Below are 509 nucleotides of genomic sequence, written 5' to 3'. Positions count from 1 at the left end.
CCTGGGCCTGCTCTCCGGCAGGCAGCACTGCCGGCCCGGCCGACCAGGTCGCTGTGGGTCAGGCCCAGGCAGTGTCTGCGCCTCATTCACACCCCATCGCGGCCTGAGCTGCCCCCATGTTAGTGCCAGCCCTACTTTCAGTGGCTCTCGGTGGCCTGAGTCTCTGGGGGCTGCAGACCCTCCTCCCCCAGCAGCGCCCCAGCCTAGCTCACTGACAGTGTTCTGCCCCTGGTGAGCTTGCTGCTGGCCAGATGGAGGAGGCTGGCGGGGCAGTTGGTATGTTGGGGGAGGCCGCTGGGCGTGAAGGGTGGGGTAGAGATTTGCTTTGGGGCTGGAAGTTCTGAGGCCTCGAGGAGAAGATGGGGGAGAAGATGGGGAGTGGAGGGTCCAGGCCCCAAGGCCGTGGCTCTCCCACCACTAAACAGGGGAAGATGTCCCTGGGGTCAGGGGAGGGGAGGCCACAGCCTGGGTCTCCACCCAGCTCCAAGGCCATGGGGAGGGGGTGCCCA

Source organism: Myotis davidii, unplaced genomic scaffold, assembly GCF_000327345.1.
Source record: "Myotis davidii unplaced genomic scaffold, ASM32734v1 scaffold663, whole genome shotgun sequence".
NCBI classification, from domain to species: domain Eukaryota; kingdom Metazoa; phylum Chordata; class Mammalia; order Chiroptera; family Vespertilionidae; genus Myotis; species Myotis davidii.
This window is presented reverse-complemented; position numbering follows the sequence as displayed.